The sequence below is a fragment of the Taeniopygia guttata genome, chromosome 5 (genome assembly GCF_048771995.1).
Source record: "Taeniopygia guttata chromosome 5, bTaeGut7.mat, whole genome shotgun sequence".
Classification (NCBI taxonomy): Eukaryota; Metazoa; Chordata; class Aves; order Passeriformes; family Estrildidae; genus Taeniopygia; species Taeniopygia guttata.
Genome location: NC_133030.1, coordinates 49,522,793 through 49,533,163, shown reverse-complemented (window position 1 = coordinate 49,533,163; position 10,371 = coordinate 49,522,793). Strand labels below are relative to the sequence as shown.

The following is a 10,371-nucleotide window of genomic DNA, read 5'->3' as shown; positions in this document are numbered from 1 at the left end:
GGGAGGTCTGCAGCATCCAGGCAAGTTAATTACAGAGATGGAGGACAGCAGGATGCCAAGTGGGAGGAAGGCTTCCCTTCAGAAATGGACTGTCAGCAGAATCAGGAGGGGATGTAATCAGTCATAGCTTGCTTTTACCAACCAGGAATAATCATAGATGTGGCATTCAGCTTGCTGAGTATTTTCTAGCATGTGATTTAATCAGATTTTTGGCCAATTCATTGAACTTTTCTCAGACCTTCTCATATATAGACATGTGGTGCTTTGCTCTTTTAGTGGGCACAAGTTGTTCAGTTCACTTAAGAGTTTTTATTGTTCTAATAAAATGCTGATATGTATTCTTGGTCACTCTCACTGATTTAGGAAACAGTGATCTTACAGACACGGTGGCAGATACCCACTGATCCTGACTGTGTCACACACACCTTCCTTTGAAGAAAATGTAGCTGGCGTGGTATCAGCAATGGTGGGAATAGCTAGAAGTATTTTTGCTGCTGGCACCTACTTTCACCTAGACGAGTGAAACACTAATTTCTCATGCTGAGAGGGATTATCGGAAGCTGGAAAGGTGGTGAGAGTTTATTTCCAGGTGAGCAGTATATATTCCTAGGATGAACAATAAAACTGGAATCTGACTGTGCCCTGCCTCTAACAAGCTCATGGCAGCTTAGCAAAACAAGGAGACAGACATAAGCTTCATATAAGCAGCTTACGTTAGTCTCAAGGACAAAGAACACGCGCTGACACGCCACTTGCACCGCAGACACCTCTGCATCTGGGCACGGCAACAGGCTCGGGAGATGTGTCACACGGAGCGGGCAGGGCACGCGGCGGTGGAACGGGGATCGCGGCTGGGGCACACGGGCCAGACTCGACTTTTCCGCACGATCTCAGACCAGCCGTGCGGGGAAAAGCCCCGACCTGCCTGAGCCGCCGAGCTCCCCGCGCCGCCCGAGCTCCCCGAGCCCCGCCGGCCCCGCCCCGTCCCCACAGCCCCGGCCCCGCCCCCTGACCACGTGGCTCGTGCGCCGCAGCGCCGCCGCCGCGCAGGCGCCGTGCGCGCTCCCGCTGCCCGGCCGAGCCTGGGGCTCGGGAGCAAAATGGCGGCGGCCGGAGCGGGGCCGGGCGGGAGCGGGCGGCGCTGAGCGGGAGGATGGCGGCGGCGAGCGGCTGCCGGAGGTGAGGCACCGTGGGAAGCCGGGCTGGGAGGGGATCGCAGGTTTGGTCGCGACGGCGGAGGCGAGGGGGCAGGACCGTCGACGCCCCCACGGCGGGACTCGGTGCGCGCCCCGCCGGGCCGGCTGCGGGCAGCTTGTCCCGCCGCGCCGCTGCCAGCCCGCAGCTCCGCGGGGCCCCGCCGCGGGACGGAGCCTTCCTCCCCGTGCCGCTCCCGGCCCGCAGGTCCGCGGTCCGGAGCGGCGGCAGCGGCCTCGGCTGTGCCTGTCCGCGCTGTCGGGTCCTGCCTCGCCGCCCTCTCCCTCTCTTCTCCTCTCCCTTCCGCCCGGCGCGCTCCCCGCGGAGCTGGAGCGGAGCTTGCCGCCGCTCCGGACCGCGGGAGCTGGCGCGGGGCTCGTGCTCCCGCGGCCGCGGAGCTCCGCCCGTGCCGGGCCGGTGCTCGCCCGCCGCGGATGCCGCGCTCCGCCGGTGCCGGCCAGCCCGTCCCGTGGCCGTGGCCTGGAGACTGCCGCTGCCCCGGGATGTCTGGGGCTTTGCCCCACTCCTCTCTGTGCAGGTATTACCGCGGTGATCCTGGAGAAACTTGGAGAGCTTTGTAGGTGATGGGTTCGCCCGTGCCTCTGGAATATTCGTGCTGCCCGTGGGATAAGTGCTTTTCTGTTGGTTCGTGTTTCTACTTGCTCTTCCCCGCCATCCCATATGAGACCGTTGGGTGAAAGATGACACATATGTCGAGTACAAACATAAAATACGATAGTACGATAATAAAATACGTTTCGATGCAATGATAGTTTGTGTGAGAATTTACCTTAGGCAGTGTAGCATCGCTTGAGGCTTTGCTTCAAACCAATGTAATATAATAACAAATTTAAAATGTTTGGCAGATATACCATTGGTGTGTGATCACCTCAGGTTTTGCCACATACTGCATGCTCTATGTTCATTTAGAAATGGAAAAGATAAAAACAGAAGCTGAAATAAAAAAAAATTTAAACCTTGTAACTCATGTTGAGACGCTGAAAAGATTGATGAGGTAAAGCTTTACCCTCTTTGTTTGAAGAGGATGAGTCTTCTAAGCTTCTCTTTTATTGTTTCAATTAATAGTTTGAAGTTCTGTGTTAGTATCCTCCACACAGAGTGATGCAGGGAGGGGAATTTCTTCTTAGATCCTTTTCCATTTGAACCTTTTGCTTAAGAATTCAATGAAAATTCTTTTTCCTCCACCCTTTTTCAACTAAGTCCACTATTAATATAACAGAAATAATTCTGTAGATGTTATAGATGTTATTTATGAGGATGTGGAACAGAAGACTGTTAGTAATGTATGGGTTCTGTGGACTGTGATGTTTACAAGGCAAGGTCTGAGTGCTTATTATGTAGAACATCTGTGTGAAGGTAATGTATTGAGAAGGTATGGATTGTGATGCTTTCTTTCTTTTTGGAATAATTTATCAACTAGATAACTAGTCTCAGTTGAGGGACCAAAGCATTATTGAGCCATTTAAGAACTTGCTACTTTGCTGTGTCAATTAGTGTCGTGTAAACAGTACTATCTGTTCCTGCTTATATGTAAACGTGATGAATGTCACAGTAAATCAAGCTTGTACCTTAAGTTACAACACAAAGCTGCCAGTTGCTGACTGGTTTGTATTAAGCTCTAAAGTTAGACTTGCATAGTTGGGCTGCATGCAGGTAATCTTGGAAATGGAGCTCAGTGTTTTGTGTCAAATGTAGAGCCAGTGTTTGTTTTTGTTCAGTGGAGATGAAAACAGCTATTGAATCCTTTGTATTTCAGCTCAGCTGCACTAAGCATTGTTTTACTTGCTTTCAAACTTTAGCCAATGCATAAATGGGTTTGACATTCTAATTGAAATTACTTTTATAAGCTCTCCTGGAAGAGTTGCATGGATTTGTCATAGGGATTTAAAAATTTTTCCCCTCTTTGTTTTCAAGCTTGTCTGAGAAGCTCCAAACTTTTTGTTGTGAAGCTACATTGCTCACTGTTAAATTAAAGTAGAAGGTGCTGCCTTTGCAGCCAGCTTTTAAAATTTCATTCAGTGAAACTGCCAGAGCTTGATGAATTAAGAACAAAATATTGAGTCGTCATTTTGAAAGCAGCATTTCAAGTTGCTGCATACATGGTGTCAGGTTTACAGATTAGTTGTCACTGATGACAATTAATCTCAAGGTTTGTTTGGGATGAATTTTAGGCTTGGACAATGTCTTCTTCTGTCCTGTTAGTAAGCTGCATTGGTGGTGTGGTGTCTGGGGGTCCTGCACATGGCCATAGGAGAAGTGGACACTAACCCTGCTTGCTCTTCTGCCACCCTGATGCATGTTTGCTCTTGATATATCAGACCACATGCAAGAAAAGGGGAGTTTTTTCTTATGTCTTGGGTACACTGTGGTGACTGAGGTAGCTGTGGCTGGCTGCCTTTCAGAGACAAACAGTAAGATGAATGAAAACATCTGATGGACATATTGATGGGCTGTGTATACTTCACATTAATCAATAACAGATCTATAGGGAAACTGTGAGATTGCACTTAAGAAAAAATATCTGTATTCCTAATGTGACTGATGAGAATCTGCCTCTACAGCAAATCTTAATAGAGAACTGCAAGTTTTAGTATTAACTCTTAATTTCTTTTTGTTTGTTTGCTTTTTCTTAACATATTTAGATGGCCTTTGACTTCTGTTACCAGATCAATGGCTTTTCCCATTTTTTCACACCACACCAGTCTTGGAAACCTGATGCACAACTTTATTGTACATGCAGTGGGAACCAGGAATCCTAGTTCACGTGTTAGGTGAGCTTCCAGTGAATCATCTAGCTATTGCTTTGTTTAATTTCCGAGGTTCTTTGAAAGAGAAATGTTGTCAGTATCCTTAAATCTTTGAATAGAAGCTATTGTGGATTTTTAGAGTGCTCTTTCCTATGTTGGCTTGCTAGTATGCCTGAACTATAAGAAGGAACTGCAGCTGGCACATTTAATTCTAGTCTTGCATTTTACACCCATCCAGTGTGTCCTGCATGTCTCACAAGAAGAATACTTTGTAATGATGCTTTCTATGTAATGAATGGACACTAGGAGATTGAAATTGTTATTATAATATGATTATTATATTTTGGTTTATTTCAATTATTAAACTGTACTTATCTCAACCCATGGGTTTTACTGCATTGTTTTTTCTTTACTCTCTGTTCTGTTCCCTATCCCACTGGCAGGGGGAACCCACAGAAATAAGGATGCCTATGAGGTTCTTGATAGATACTTAGTGGCAAAATCAGTTTAAAGACTTTTCAGTCCACTGCTGCATTTTGTTACTTCCTGCGCTGTCCCCTCAGCTGTGTTGATAGGCCTGTTTACATGGCTTCACTCTGAAACATTCAGGAAATTGATCTTTATGAAAAATAAACCACTAAAGCACAAAATAACTTAATGTTACATCCTTCATCTGGGTCATCACATTGCTGTGGAAAGTCTGTTTGCACAATGTAGAGGTGAGGCCAGGGAGGTGAAGGGGATCAGGGTGGAACTGTGTTGCCTGATGTGCTGGATTCAAGTACATACCTAACTATATACTTAGTTAATTTAAATCTAATTTGTTTGCTCATTGTGTGCAGGTGTTGTGCAAGCTTACACCAAACACTACTGAATATTAACTTTAATTACTGATGGCCTTGCAGACATGTCCAGCCAGTTGGGGATTTTCTATCATCAGTGGGTTTAAACTGGTTATTTAAATTTTCAGGTGCTAAAGCATGCAAGAAAAAAAATTAGCAGCAGTCAAAACTTATTAAGTAGAAGCTTTCAGTACTAAGTGTGGAGGTACAGTATTTTGGACGACATCTTCTTAAATCAGTTTTATGTTTCAGAATTATCTTCTCAGTGGTCTTACTTTGTTTTTCGAACTTGGCACTCAGGCGTGAGCTGTTACCTGTATAACTGACTGATAATTTTCTAAATCCTCTGTGATCTTTGTCCTCAAATTTTTTGTCTCAATTCAGTGGTCATTCATACTATATGTTTTTTATGACATTCAAATGTCATTGTATGTTCTTCCTGTATTAAAACTGGATTTTTTTTATATTCATCCTGGCTTTTCTGTGTTATTGTACCCTGTTTCCAACTCACTGTAGTGAATAGTAAATGGTAGAATTTAATTTTTTTTTAATCTCTTTTAGGGAATAGCTTTCTTGCTCTGCAGTTATTGTGATTCCCCATATTGTTAAAGTGCCTTTTTATTTCTACTCTCTCCTCTTTCTTACAGAACCATTTCTTTATGGTAACTTGTACTAAGATTAATCTCTTTTTCTTCATCACTTCTGATCTTTGACATTATCTAGTGAGGAGTGCTTTGGAGAGAGATCAAGCTAGTTAATGATATGCAAGATTCCTCTAATTTGGAAACCTTGTCCAAGATCTGTTAAAACCTAGTCTCAGGATAACTACCAGGACATTTTACCATTCTGCTGATGGTAACAATGGCTAAACTTGAAGGAGCTGATGTAACCAGTAATGTAATGAGTGACTGCTGCTTGATTCTTTAGTTGGGCTTATTCTTTTGTGATCTGGAACTCACAGAAGCTCTGTGGGATCAGTAGAGCTGCAAAATATATCTCTGTGTGCTTGCCTGTGTATTTTAAACTGCAGTTTGGATGAAAGAAGATTGTTCCCATAGTCTGCCCCTGAGATTTTAATCAAGGTTTCTTATACAAAGAGCAAGAATACCAGTGTCTTGTGAAGGCATCCAAGATGAGTAAAATTTTATACTGATTTATATGAAAATCAAAGTATTTTTTGAGTGACCAAGTAGATCACATTGCATTAGTGAGAAATTGAAGTGCTGCTTTGTTTATCATCTACTACTCCAGATCTCTGTACTGCAATGAAGAATATAAAACACTTTTGTAAATGGGTAGGTTATTTTAAGTGCTTTAAAAATAATCAGTATGAGTGACAAAATGCTTTTGTCATGCCTTTTTTTTTTTAATGCATTTTTTCTCCTGACCCCAATATTGGAAATGCTGCTTGAGAGCTAATTAAAAGCATTCTAACATAGCAAATACAATCAGAATGCAACAAGACAGTATTTTGTGGACTAGCGCTCCCTTATTTTTTGATCTCTTTTGATCTTCTGCTATAGCTTTTTTCAAATGATGGTTTGTGATGTAAAGATGGGGGAGAAGTGGTTCGTTGACTGTTAGAACTGGGTTTACTGTGGATTTGGTGATTTTTTGGACTTAGTCTTGGAAGATATCTTATTTAAAACCTTCCTGCTGCTGTGATAATTATACTGCTTATCCACTTAAATTCTGCAATGTATAAGATGAGGTTGTGCTGAAGTTCTTTTTACATGTGGGGGCATTTAGAGGTTTTTCTCATGTACCCAGAAGTATGTCTTAAAATACATAAATGGCTAACAACCTCTGAAGCTGCTTGTGATACTTAACTGAATGACCAGAAGATTTCATCTTGAGGAAGGAAGGAGTGTAGGCATATACACAGTGGAATTTTGTATTACCCATTAAAAAAACCCTGACAAATCCCAGACTAACGAAGCATATGAATATATTAAAGGCTGATGTCTTGTACCTTGGTTCATCCTGTACTGGACAGCTCAATTTCAGACATCCTGAGAGATGGAATGAAATGCATATAAAATGTCTAGAATGCAGGTACAGAAGATAATGTTAATAGATTCATGGCTTTCTTTACAGTCATTCTAGTAGCGAGTGCTGCTCTCTGAAATACATCAAGTTGCTTATTCTGTCATTTTAAGTTGAAAATATCTTTTCCAGTCTATAATGAGGAGCTTCTAGGAAGTCTTTGAAATTGTTTTTTTTTGTTTTTCTACTGCAGAGACAAGCAAGTCTCTGCGGTAGAATAAAATGCACACTGGAGTTAGGAAGCTTTGTTTTACTCAGTGTAGTGATGGCTTTAGTACTGAAGGAGGAATAATCTTAATTGTGTCAGCACTGAGAGGCAACAGTTGTTACTGGTGGGCTGGATGTAAGCTCCATAACTTCTCCAGAGGAATGTATATGACAGCAGGAGGAGCTACTCGGTGTCCTTGTGAGCCCCCCACACTCCCAATGTATCCAGTATCTCCATCTTCTCTGCAGTTTATTTTCATGAGTAATTAGCTTATCTAAATTTTGGATAAGAATGTGTGTTTATTGCTTTAAATTCTCAAATCCCAGCTTGGCCAACTGTTTTGATTTTTGGAAGTTTTTTTTTTTTATAGCCAAAGATAATGTTTAAGAGAATAATTTGATGTATCCTTTTTTAAAATACGTAAAAGGTACTTTATATAGGTCAAAAAGTACCTCCTGCTTCTTATTTGGTCCTTAAAATCTCTGTAGGGTTTAATCCTAAGCACTCCTGGAAATGTATATTTGGTTATGAAATACCAAAATACCCTTCTAATATACAGTATAAGGCCTGTCTTAATTGTATTTTGTAGTTCCAAGCATGGATCTGAAGACCTGGTAATCTCTGGTAAAGTGACTCTCATAAGTATTTCTGCAGTGTATCAAAGCTGCTTGTCTTTGACTGGATTTGACTACAGTCTTTTATGTTATAACCAAGGCAATTACTACTTGAAGTTGGTTTTAAGGCTTAAATTACTTATCTTCTGAAAAAGATGTTAATCAGAAGTACAGTCTTATTACAAACTCTCTAAAATATCTATTCATACTACTCAGGGCTTTTCCACTGCAAGTAAAATAAAATTTGTTGTGTCTTGTTCTAAGTTTCTCAAGACATTTGAACTTCTCTGCTGAGAACATCTGAGGTAATTTTGTTACTGCATAATTTCTCAGTTAATTAGTGGCTCAAAGTTTCCCCTGTGGATTAACAGACTTGTGCTGATCTAGGTATTTCCCCACCACTACCTTGGGCATCTGTCCTTTCTCCTCCTTCCCTCGTTCTGTTTTTAGCTACCAACTTACTTTTGCTGGAGAATTGGAGAATCAAATTGGAAATGGCACATTTTGTGACTGAGTGTTAGCTGCATCAAAGCTCTATTGTATTAGGCACTAGCAATGTTCAACAGTAATGAGGCTTTTTTTATTGAAATATCTTGTGGATCTGGAGTTTCATCCTTGCTTTATGTTTGGAAGGAAAGGGAACTTACTTTTTTCTCCACATATACAAGATTAATGTGTTTCCTTATTGAAATGAACATTTTATTTTTTGTTAATCTGGAAACTGATCCAGCTAAAAACTGTTCTGTTCATTGAACATAAATGGAGAGTTGAGTGGGAATGATCATCTAGGTAGAGAGGGAAGTAAGATTTTTTTTTTTTTTGGTGGCAGTGTTGTCTATTTCTATACATTAATGGACTTTTCAAATCATGGAAGACTCAAAGGAGATTTGAGAAGTAGAGCACAAGCTGGCAAAGTTTCTGCATTTTGCCCTTTGAATGTGAAGGAATTGTGGTATCAAGGACAGTTGTGCGTGAGAGAGAAAGATGAACAAAATGTGGTCTAAAATTACATTAACAGCAATGGGTTTCTTTAATGGAGTAACTCTTGTAATTAGTGTAATGCAACAGACTTTTGCTTTCCTCCTAAAAGTTTTGTTTGATTTCTTTGAAAAATCTACTTATTTTTTTAGTATTCTGGGACATCTGAAAAACTTCAAATCTTGTGGGGAGAGAAGAGTTAAGGCATGTCAACAGTCTGCTCAAAGGGCAGATTGCTTTAGCAAATGGTTAAACAAAAAACCACTCCATAAGCTTTTCTGACTCTGCAGCCTTTAAAAGTCTGTGTTCATGAGTTATGTGTAGATGTTGCTGAATTAATGAAATTAAGTGTGTACATGATTGGTGCCTCTGTTTTCAGAAACAACATTGTGTCAACATTTGTGATGCTCTTTTGACTGTTCTGTAAAACTTGCATATTCATGTTACAGAACAAAAAATGCTTTGGAAGTGCAGAGAGCTTGTTGCAGGAAATGTGGAAGACATAACTTCCTTTTCTTGCCAAGGGGATAATGTAAACAAAGCTCCAACTTAATTGTAGTCTAAGTACTAGTCTGGTTTTCTGACTAAGCCTTTCCTTCCTTAATTGATTTCTTTTATTATTGAGAAAGTATATTTTCTGAAATGAATTCATGTAGTTTTGGGCACGACTTTTCTTAAAGTTTGTGAGCATTTAGTTCTTTCTACACTTTTATGGAATCTAAATGTAGGTATTAATGAAGATAACTACTGAAACTGAAGTTACTGGTATAACTTTTGAGAGTTTTATGGGAAAATATTGCAGTATTAATGTATTTTGCTACTATTTTCAAAACTGCTGAAATCTTTGAAGTATACAGCATAGAAAGATTTCTTGGCATCAGGTGTTATGATATAAATGTTAGTTGTGGTATAGTGTGGCTCTTAAAATTTTCTGCTGAAGTTAATGAATTTAAACTAACCGTGCAGAAGAGTCCAACCAAAGGGGACATCTTTCAAATGTAAGTTTTTAAGTAACTGTTAAAATCTTAGCATATACAGATATAATTGATTTAGAAGAATAGGTATAAGATCATTGTGTTAGTTATGAGAGGGTTGTCCTAAAAACCTCTAAATACAAGGAAAATGTTCTGTGGGTTTGACCAGGGATTTCACCCTTGCTCAGGGAGGCAGCAGTGCATAACCAGTTAACACGGTCTCAGATAAGTCAGCTGTTGTATAAATACCATGTACAATCAATTGTACAAATTGATTTTGTATTGCTTCCTGCAGCAGTGAACAGAACAGACTTGGGAGTGACTGTGGATATTGGGAGACAAGGGGAAGATGTGAGTGTCAACACTGGTGCCAGGCCAGAGTGACGTGAAGAGAGAGCAAAAAGCATGACTACAGGGGTATAGTTTTGTGGAGTTATGAGGCAGTCTAATAGGAATAGTGTGCTCTCTTCATATTGAGAGCTGTGAGATCCTGTTCCAGTTTTAGCTGCCTGTCAGACAAATGAGCTGGAGTTCCCTCTTCCTGTCTATTATCTCCCATTTGAAATTACTTGGTTTGTGATCATATAATCTCTGTATTTAGTGTGAGGGGAAGCAAGAAAACCCCTTGGCAGAATGGAGTGTGAGGGAAAAGTACAGTTCCCTGTTAGTTTGACTTTAGTGGTAGTATCAGATCACCCTGATGTACCTGTGAAGAGCTGACAGGCAGTGAGTCCTGCATACACAGTT

General features: G+C 41.0%; 1 protein-coding gene across 6 annotated transcripts in view; it reads left to right on the top strand.

The window, feature by feature from the left end:
* The first annotated feature begins 1,040 nt into the window (after positions 1 to 1,040).
* Positions 1,041 to 10,371, top strand: part of BTBD7 (BTB domain containing 7) — a 50,185-nt gene continuing 40,854 nt past the window's right edge. For 4 of the 6 annotated variants that reach the window (XM_030274878.4, XM_072930360.1, XM_030274876.4 and 1 more), the window contains exon 1: positions 1,041 to 1,179. The gene's annotated coding sequence lies outside the window, so the exon portion shown is untranslated. Of the gene's footprint in view, positions 1,180 to 2,269; positions 3,987 to 10,371 lie in introns of those variants that run through there. The other 2 variants (XM_072930358.1, XM_041716863.2) reach the window with 2 other exon arrangements.